Source organism: Emydura macquarii, unplaced genomic scaffold (genome assembly GCF_026122565.2).
Source record: "Emydura macquarii macquarii isolate MOO-44397 ecotype Brisbane River unplaced genomic scaffold, CSIRO-AGI_Emac_v2 contig_1348, whole genome shotgun sequence".
In the NCBI taxonomy this organism is placed as follows: Eukaryota; Metazoa; Chordata; order Testudines; family Chelidae; genus Emydura; species Emydura macquarii.
In genome coordinates, this window is record NW_027131485.1 from 9,628,868 (window position 1) to 9,638,629 (window position 9,762).

The 9,762-nt window shown below is 49.2% G+C and overlaps 1 long non-coding RNA gene across 1 annotated transcript; it reads right to left on the reverse strand.

Moving 5' to 3' along the window:
• Nucleotides 1–1,220: 1,220 nt before the first annotated feature.
• On the reverse strand, nucleotides 1,221–4,486 carry LOC137155309 (uncharacterized). The gene is made up of 3 exons (XR_010920411.1): nucleotides 4,294–4,486; nucleotides 3,512–3,566; nucleotides 1,221–1,856 (listed from the first exon to the last, which is right to left on the reverse strand). It is a non-coding gene; the product is annotated as an uncharacterized lncRNA (long non-coding RNA).
• Nucleotides 4,487–9,762: the final 5,276 nt, after the last annotated feature.

Sequence of the window (9,762 nt, forward strand, 5' to 3'; positions counted from 1 at the left end):
TGGAGCAGCTGCAGATGGCGGAGCACCATTCCTGGGCCTGAGAAACGAGCCCTGACTGGTGGGATTGCATCCTAACGCAGGCTTGGGATATGAGCAGCAGGGTGCAGCCCTTTCGGCTGTGCAGGGCCACATTCCTGGGTCAGTGTGCTGAGTTTGTCCCAGCCCCCCAGCACAGGGGCCCCAAACTGAGAGCTTCACTGACAGTGGAGCAGCGAGCGGTGATCGCACTGTGGAAACTTCCAGCACTGGCTTGCTACTGGTCATTGGGAAATCATATTGGAGCTGGAAAATCCTAGTGCGCAGGGCCATTAATTATCCCACGCCTGTGACACTCAGCCAGGTGCAGGACATCGTGGATAGATTTGCAGCAATGAGGTTCCTGAACTAGGTGGAGCAATAGACTGCATGCGTAGCCCTATTCTGGCCCCAGAGCACTTTACCACAGAGTGCATCCACAGGAAGGCCAGCAAACGTGCATGATGCTCACATCTTTAAGAACGCACAGGGATGTTCAGAAAGCTACAGGCAGGGCCTTTCTTTCCTGACCAGTGGATTACCATTGGCAGTGTTGAAATACCATTAATGATCCTGGGGGTTGAGCCTACGCCTTGCTCAAGAAGCCATACACTGGCCACCTTGACAGCACCAAGGAAAGATTCAACTACCTGGTCAGCAGTTGCAACATGACAGGTGAATGTGCTTTTGGCAGACTGAAGGAATAATGGCATTGTTTACCCACAAGACTGGATCTCAGTGAGGAAAAAACATTCCAGTGTGTGGTTTCCTGCTGCATCTTGCATAATATCTGTGAAGCAAAGGGGGAAAAATTGCTACCGGAGCAGAGGGTGAGTGGCTGTCTGCTGAATTTGAAGAGGCAGACAGACAGACTAGCAGAAGTGCTCAACATGGAGTTATACGGCTCAGGAAGGCTTTGAAAACGCACTTCAACAGTGAGCCCCAGTACTGTGTTGTAGTGTACTGTGCTCTACCTGGCCCTGCTGTTTCGGGCTTGTTAGGAATTGTGTGGTGTCACTGCACCTGTTAGTTTGCCGGTGCTTGCTATACTGATGCTATACTGCTATACTAATGCATTGCTGATTATTACACCCTTTGTCACTGATCCGATGAGTTGTGCCACGCTGTACAGTAACAAATAATTGGTTGCTTTCAGAACTGCTCGGCCCCCTGCAGCATATGCTGTAAACTAATATAGATGAATTATGTCCCAAATAATAGAATTTTATTCTGCAGTAAAATCAGTGAAAAGAAAAATACATGCAATTTAAAAGCAAATACATTAAAAACTTAATAAATTAATAGAACAAAACTGATGAAGGGGAAAGAACTTTCATGGTCATTTTAGATACACATACACCATCCGTGGCTCTTGCAGGTCAGTGTATTTGAAGTCGTGGTTGTCTTTGCTGTCCCTTGGCATGGAGTAGCAGGGGTAGGGATGCAGCCCCATGATGCCATGTGGAACGTTGAGGGGAATGTAGGAAGATGCTATACTGGAGTTCTCTATGGACTGCAGAGGGAGGCGAGCCGGGATTGTTGAACCTGCAGGTCCACAAGAGTCTTAAGCATCTGTGTTTGCTGCCGGAGAAGCCCCATTATGACATAATGTATCTCCCTCTACTTTTCCTGCTGGGACTCCTGGGCCTGTCTCCTCTCCGCTCTTTCCTTCTCCAGGCTGTCTGCGATGTTTAGCCTCCAAGGCCCATGCTCATGGACTGATGCAGCACTGGCTTGCGGGATCTTATGGAAGATGCCACCCCGAGACCTCTTCTTTCTCCTGATCTGGCTCAGGCGTTCTGCACGTGTGGAGGGGGAACCCCGCAGGGCCACAATGGCAGCTACAGATAAAACACCGAGGTACCATTGTCGGTATGGTCACAATGGAAAGTGACATTTAAGATTCAGAACACCCTCTGTGACATACCAAGGTACAATCCAGACTAATGAGTGGTTGTGTCACCCCTGCCCTACACCCTTGGGTGCCTTACTGAAGTAGCTCCCACCGGGGCCACTCACAAACAGCCTTCCAGCGTGCAAGCCACACCCAGGTTACCCTCTGGCTCTTACCAGCCTTGGTTATACTGCAGGGTGACCCCAACACACCCCCAGTCTTAAATTTCCCCCCAGGAATCTATGTTCTGTACTGCCCATCCCTCCTCTGGAAGTTACATAAAGTCTGTTATTTCTTTAATAGAAATAAAATGCACATTTATTGTTCCAAATAGTTCTTCAGACACTTCCATTTAAGCACACTGGATTAGATAAATCAATAACACAAGTTTATTAACTACACAGAGATAGATTTTAAGTGAGTGCAAGTAATGAGGCATAAAAATCAGAAATGCTTACAAGAAAAATAAGGATAAAGTGCTCCTGGTGCCTAACTTCACAAACTATATTACATTCAAAGCAAAGTTCTCTCACCCTGCGCTTTCAGCAGTCTTACTGAACAAACTTCTTTGGTCAGGATCCCTGCCCTCATACAGTCACTGCTTCCTTTGTCCCTTCAGATGCAGTGAATTGATGGGCAGAGAGACAAGGGAGGGATCCCTTGGGGTGTTTGTCCTTCCTTTTTATAGTTTCAGTTCCCCTTTGAAAACCAGTTCCAGCTGGGTACCAGGAGACAGAAAGTCTATGTGGAAAGATGTTCCCTGCTGTGTTTGCCTCACCTGTTTGAGCTTCCTTTGTTTCCCTTCCTGCTTAACAACTCTGACCATCTTGTCCTCCTTTCCGGTCATCCACGGCCCACACTCACCTCAGTGTTAGGCAGAGATCAAGACCAAGCTGACTATGAACTTAGCCCTGGGCAGATATGAATGAAGCCAATACCTGACTAGCCCAACAAAAACCCTGATGGGAAGGGGGATGGTGGTGTGTGAGTGCGATGCTCCCCAAAGTTGTGAGGCACCTCACCATCACCTGTCCTTAGAGTACATAACCATGGCCATGCTGGGTCAGACCAATAGTCCATCTAGCCCAGGATCCTGGCTTCCAACAGTGACCAGTGCCAGGTGCTCCAGAGGCAATGAACAGAACAGCGCGATTATCAAATGATCCATCTCCTGTCATCCAGTCCCAGCTCCTGGCAGCCAGAGGCTAGGGACACACAGAGTATGGGGTTACATCCCTGCCCATCCTGGCTAATAGCCGTTGATGGACCACTCCTCCAGGAACTAGCCTCCATGAAACAGCTTCGTTAATGCCGGCTGTAGTTGAGTTCCCTGAAACCACCAGCCTCTGGCCACACAAGTGCTGCCTTCCAGGCCTTTCCCTCTCTCTGTGCAGGCTAGTGATTGGCATCCACCAACCCCCAAGTCCACATGGCACATTCCCCTGCAGCATCCAGCCCTTAACCACTGCACACTCTCAGAAATTACCAGGCTAGCTGTCCCCAATGGCTCAGTATATGCACTCAGCTTGACAGGTCCAACTCAGGAAGAGGCCCTTTGTGACTTCCCTGCACTGAGATATAGCTAGAGCAAAACAATCATACCTTTATTATGGAAGATTTCAGAGCTACCGAGCAAGGCTGATGGAAACACAAATGGCTAGGTATAAAAAAAATATGCTTCTTAGAGTCTAAAATTAATTTTAACAGGCACAAATCTTTGTCAAAAGCCATTTCTCACTGGCACAGGATAGACACACCCCATCGCAGGGTGTCGGGTGTCCAATACAAGATTACAGCTCAAGCAGCAAGAGTAAGTACTGCTGCCTTCGCTCACAGGGCAGTATGGCCTAACGTCCAGGTCTTTGGGGCTGCCCTCACTCAGGCAGTCGTGCCTGCCCCTTAGGTCAGTGCCCACACCCAGCAGTAGGTGTGGGGCAGGGTAGGGGGACCCGGGCCCATCCTATTCCACTGGGTCCTGACCCAGGGTCTCATGAAACCAGTAGTCAGTGGTTTGGCTAGGTTTCCTATTTTAACAGTTGCTTTCCCTGGGCCACTTCCTACCCTTGATTCCTGCTGTCAGTTCTCCTGGGGATGTCGGCCTTCCGGCTCACTCTCATCCCCCAGGGTCAGCAGGGGTCCCACTATCAATCCCACTGGTTCGGCCTCCGTCATCTGTAGCCCCAGAAACTCCCTGGCAGGGGTCTGCAGTGTGCATCTGCTCTCCTCCTCTGCCGGACCAGATTGAGCTGGGCCACTCCCTTTTATATCCTGTTTCCAGGTTGAGTATGTCCAGCAGGGTGAAGGGGCGTGACCTCTTCAGCCCACAAATGTGTGGTTAATCCTAGCTAGGCCAGCACAGGGTAGATATACCCCATCACACTCACCTCCCAACGACTCCAAATACCACGGCTGGGCTCCAACGTCCACAAATGAAAAAAGCACTGCCCTTGTTGCTTCCTCAGTGAAGGATCAACTAGCTGTCCTTTTGCCTTCCTCTTATCCCCAGAGGCTTTTGTACCCAGCACCTATGGCTCCTTTCCTGGACTGCTGGCTCCAAGTTGTCTTCACATTCTCCTGTTGCCTCCATATGCAAAACAGAATTCCGTCTTGTTGGCTTACAAGGCTCAACCTACTCATGAACCTAGGGCAGACGGGTGAATCACCGTCCCATTGTCTGTCCAAACCTGTTAGACAACCCTGCCTGGGACACAAACACTAAGACATTTTCAGTACTGTGGCAAACAGCCAACTCCACCCTAGTGGGTCTCACACTTCCACCCCTTGTAGTGGGCCAGAGAGTCACCACTTACCCCATCTCCCCCGGGAGGTACCTTATGCTGGCTCCCTCCTGCCGGCTGGGGCTAAGGGTTTTCCCCTTCTCTGCTCCTCTGGCTGCAGAGAAGGACTGTCTCCTAGCTCGGGGGAAGTTTCTCCTCCAGCTGTCACAAGCCTTCCGGCAGCTTTCAGGAAGGCAGGGTTTAAGTACACCTGGAGTAGCCCTTCGTTGGGTCCAGGTGTCTCTAATTGCCCTGCAGCAATCTCTCCTCTGCCTGCAGGGAAAAGGGCTTTTAGCATTCTTGGGCTCACATACCGGCCCTGGTATGCCCTTCTGTGGCCATCTGGCCTGACTTTACCACAGTACCTACACATGGCTCCTTAAATATCATCCGGACCTACATCTCGCACTGATTATGAGGATCAGTATGATGTAAGCTTTCACTAGACACCTCACATGACCCTTTTTAGAGACATACTATGAAGACAATGAGTTAGGTGTAGTGAGTTTGTCAGACCTGATAGGAGTTGCTGTTACACAACAGTGAACACTTTGCCAGTTGGCACTGAGGGCTCTTAGGGTCACAGTGAGTTCCATGTCTGCTCATGTCATTGGAACAAGAGGAGCTGGGGAGGTGTATAAAAATACTGCTCGAGCATGCAGGGGCGAAATCAGGAAGACCAAAATGCAACTGGAGTTGCAGCTATCAAGGGATGAGAAAGGTAACAAAAAGGGTCTCTACAGGTATGTTACCAACAAGAGGAAGATTAGGGAAAGTGTGGGTCTCTTACAGAATGGGGGAAGCAACCTAGTGACAGAGGCTGTGGAGAAAGCTGAGGTACTCAGTGCCTTTTTTGCCTCTGTCTTCACAGAGAAGGTCAGCTACCAGACTACTGCTCTGGGCAACACAGTATGGGGAGGAGGTGAGCAGCCCTCAGTGCTGAAAGAACAGGTTCAGGACTATTTAGAAAAGCTGGACATGCACAAGTCCATGGGGCCAAATGCAATGCATCCAAGGTGCTGAGGGAGTTGGCTGTTGTGATTGCAGAGCCATTGGCCATTATCTTTGAAAACTCATGGCGACTGGAGGAAGTCCCAGATTGGAAAAAGACAAATATAGTGCCCATCTTCAGAAAGGGGAAGGAGGAGGATCTGGGGAACGACAGACTAGTCAGCCTCACCTCAGTCCCTGGAAAAATCATGGAGCAGGTCCTCAAGGAATCCATTTTGAAGTACTTGGAAGAAAGGAAGGTGATCAGGAACAGTCAGCATGTATTCACCAAGGGCAAGTCATGCCTGACCAACCTGATTGCCTTCTATGATGAGATGACTGGCTCTGTGGAAGTGGGGAAAGCGATGGATGTGATATACCTTGACTTTGGCAAAGCTTTTGATATGGTCTCCCACAGTATTCTTATCAGCAAGTTGAAGAAGTATGGGCTGGATGAGTGAATTATAAGATGGCTAGAAAGCTGGCTAGATCATCGGGCTCAATGGGTAGTGATCAACGGCTCGATGTCTAGTTGGCAGCCTGGGGCCGGTTTTGTTCAACATCTTCATTAATGATCTGAAGGAGGGGGTGGATTGCACCCTCAGCAAGTTTGCAGATGACACTAAACTGGGGGGAGTGGTAGATATGCTGGAGGGCAGGGATAGGATTCAGAGTGACCTAGACAAATTAGAGGATTGGGCCAAAAAAAATCTGATGAGGTTCAACAAGGACAAGTGCAGAGTCCCGTACTTAGAACGGAAGAATCCCATGCACTGCTACAGACTAGGGACCGACTGGCTAGGCAGCAGTTCTGCAGAAAAGGACCTGGGGGTTACAGGGGACAAGAAGCTGGATATGAGTCAACAGTGTGACCTTGTTGCCAAGAAGGCTAATGGCATATTGGGCTGCATTAGTAGGAGCAGATCGAGGGAAGTGATTGTTCCTCTGTATTTGGCACTGGTGAGGTCACATCTGGAATACTGGATCAAGTTTTGGGTCCCCTGAATGATGTGGACAAATTGGAGAGAGTCCAGCAGAGGGCAACAAAAATTATTAGGGAGCTGGAGCACTTGACTTATGAGGAGAGACTGAGGGAACTAGGCTTGTTTAGTCTGGAGAAGAGAAGAGTGAGGGCAGATTTGATAGCGGCCTTCAACTAGCTGAAGAACGGTTCCAGGGAGGATGGAGCTAGGCTGTTCTCAGTGGTAGTAGATGATAGAACTAGGAGCAATGGTCTCAAGTTGCAATGAAGGAGGTCTAGGCTGGATATTAGGAAAAACTTTTCACTAGGAGGATGGTGAAGCACTGGAATGGGTTACTTAGGGAGGTGGTGGAATTTCCATCCTTAGAGGTTTTTAAGGCCTGGCTTGACAAAGCCCTGGCTGGGATGATTTAGTTGGGATTTGTCCTGCTTTGAGCAAGAGGCTTGGACTTGATGATCTCCTGAGGTCCCTGCCAACCCTAATCTTCTATGATTCTATGGGCGGGGGGACAGGTGGGGGTGACGTTTTTTATACCTGTGGCTCTAGAATAGTGGGGCAACAGAGTGCGCTTTGTACCTGCCGACTTGGAAATGGCAAGGCACATGATACCCCAGTGGGGCTGTGCAGAAGCAATTGCCCGGAGGAAAACAGATAGCTCCTCTGATTCTCCTGCTATCCCTGTCTCCGGCTGTGTGATTAATATCATCAGTGGATACTTGCGACTCATTATATTTCTGAAATAATGACATGCTGCGTATCATCAAGCCTGCTGGAGCACCCACTCCTTGTAGAAAAATCAGAGCTCTTCAATATATGAATTACCGGCGTCAGTTGAATGCATTGGGCAGCGGGTAAAGTGCTACATAACTGACCAGGGAGCCACTATCATTGATCTGTCTCGAGCCCATGCTGCTGGAAGTGTAAGTGCTACAGAGCTGCATTAAATCTGCAGGATGACATGCCCAGGGGGCCATCTGCACAGCTATTCTCGTGGGCTACCAGTCTCTGGTGTTGACATTGAGGGCTGGATTCTCACCTGGTGTAAACTGATGTAGCTCCATTGACTTCATGTGGGTGGGAATCAAGTGAGGGTGCATGTGTGCGCACACTCCTCTTGTGTATCTGTCTGTGTGTGCATGTAAGCGTGTGCGCATGTGTGTGTAAACTTGAATCCCACCAGCCCAGCATTAAATTCCACCTCACACTCTAGAAGCTCTCTATAGATCTTACTTGTACCCACTTGTGCTGATTCTTTTATTTCTCCAGGCTAGTTATATTATTAAAATAAAAAGTTCTTCCTAACTAGCTATAAAAGCAAACTCAGAACCATCTTGCACATAGCTGTCACACAGAGTATTTGCAATCCTTTCAGAATGGAGCTAAAATATCCTGCTTCATAAAGTACGGGATGTCTGCTAGGAAAGGGCCTGTTTGGTCGGCTTTCCAACTGGTTTTCCATGTGGTCCTGTCCATATGGTTCTGGAAGCCCATAACCCAGGCAATGGGAAATGGTCTCTCTCTCTGAGGCTGCATCAGAGTCATTAGAACTCAGAGGCAGAGGTGGCAGTTCAAAAGACGCCTCTTTTAAAGGACTATAGATAGTAGATGCCACTTGATAGCAACCCTGATATTAACAACTTGGGTTAATAGCAACATTTTGCCAAAAACCATTCCTGTCCTCTTGACTTTAATGCCAAGGGAGTTTGGATATTGGCAGTAGCATACCGCTGACTGAGGACTTTTTTTTTGGAAGAAAGGCCCAGCTGCAGGCAGGGACCGACGCTCAGGGTCAAGCCTTCTCTAGCTGCAGCCCTGCAAATCTGCCAGTGCCCAGGGATTGCACAGAAACTGGGCAGGGCAATAGTGGGGAGGGACTGCAGCCCAGATGCCAGGATTTTCAACAGGGGGTGCTGGTCCAGGGGGTAGGGAAGTATCATCACTCCATTTTACAACTGTAGAAACCAATGGATCAAGAAGTTGTGTTATTTTGCCAAAGATCATGCCAGAGCTGGGACTAGAACCCAGGAGCCCTGGCTCCTAGCCCCCCCGCGCTAACGGGACTGATAGTTATCCTGTAAAATGCAGCCCAAGCTCCAAAAGAAACCCAACAAATGTTGTGTGAGGGGCAGGGTAGAGAAGAAAAAGCCTGTAATCATGCAATTAAAGAGACTATCATGATGTGTGTGCCCAAGAGGACTGAATTAAGGTAGCATAGGCAACTTTAACTCCAGCATTTCCAAACTTTGGAGGGCTTGACTTTGCAATCATAATAATCTTTTCTTTCAATGTTTGTGTGTATTTCTATATAAAGGACACACACACATTTGCTGGGTTTCTATTGGCACAGGAGCTGCATTTTATAAAGGGGAGTTACTGAGAGAAATAGCTTTCTCCCTTTCTCTTTTAATCATACAATGATGCCAGTTTGATAGGAGTTAAATTCCTTCTTTTCAGATGTTCTCAGAAACATGTTAAAAATTGATTGTGTCTCTCTGCTTCAGAGCTGTCCCAACCCCTTGGATTGCCGCTCTGCTCGATGCACTGTAGGGAACACTCCTGTCTCGCCTGCTGTGGCCCAGCTGGCTATGGGGAGCTGTGGAAATTGGGCGAGGGAAGTTGCCCCCTGGGAAAAGCTACAGCTGGGGGATATTTGGCTCTTTCAGATCAGCCTCCTGTCTCCGGGGCATGTGGGATCCGGACTCCCAGCTCCTGGAGCTTTGGCCGGGGGCTTACTTGAGCATGACAAGGACAGATGCCAAGGTGAGACGTTCCTTCCTGCAGCAGATCAGCTGCGGTCTCATCAGCGGGTTGAGTCTACCTCTCTTCCAGGAGAGGGAAGCACAAAGCAGCACGGGGGCCAGGAATGACAAAGATTGATTCTCTCCATCACTGCCGAGCAGGGAAGAGGGATGGATGGATTTGGCTGGCTCCCAGAAGCCAGTGGGGCACAACCACCTTACCTCACCCGAGCCGAGCGGCTATGCTTCCTGGCTTCAACACTTTCAACCCTCCCCATTCATCGCTAGGCCAGGAACCACGGCATTTCATCACTATGACAATTAGTGGCAAGCTGACAGTGGCACTAAATCATGGCTGGGGGCTC